The sequence below is a fragment of the Rhincodon typus genome, chromosome 48, assembly GCF_021869965.1.
Source record: "Rhincodon typus isolate 14 chromosome 48, sRhiTyp1.1, whole genome shotgun sequence".
Lineage (NCBI taxonomy): Eukaryota > Metazoa > Chordata > Chondrichthyes > Orectolobiformes > Rhincodontidae > Rhincodon > Rhincodon typus.
In genome coordinates this window covers 4,831,552-4,831,789 of record NC_063379.1, presented here as the reverse complement: position 1 = coordinate 4,831,789, position 238 = coordinate 4,831,552, and the positions used below count along the sequence as shown (strand labels likewise).

At 53.4% G+C, this 238-nt stretch overlaps 1 protein-coding gene across 1 annotated transcript in view; it reads right to left on the bottom strand.

Moving 5' to 3' along the window:
- The window catches only part of LOC109925443 (nectin-4-like), a 16,141-nt gene that overhangs the window by 1,781 nt on the left and 14,122 nt on the right, over nucleotides 1-238 (bottom strand). The gene's annotated exons all lie outside the window — the stretch shown is intronic.

Here is a 238-nt window from a genome sequence, read left to right as displayed (position 1 = left end):
GTTTGATGGGGGACAATGTAGAGGGACCTTTACTGTGTAGCTAACCCTGTGCTGTCCCTGTCCTGGGAGTGTTTGATGGGGGGACAATGTGGAGGGACCTTTACTCTGTATCTAACCCTGTGCTGTCCCTGTCCTGGGAGTGTTTGATGGGGGGACAGTGTAGAGGGACCTTTACTGTGTAGCTAACCCCATGCTGTCCCTGTCCTGGGAGTGTTTGATGGGGGACAATGTAGAGGGA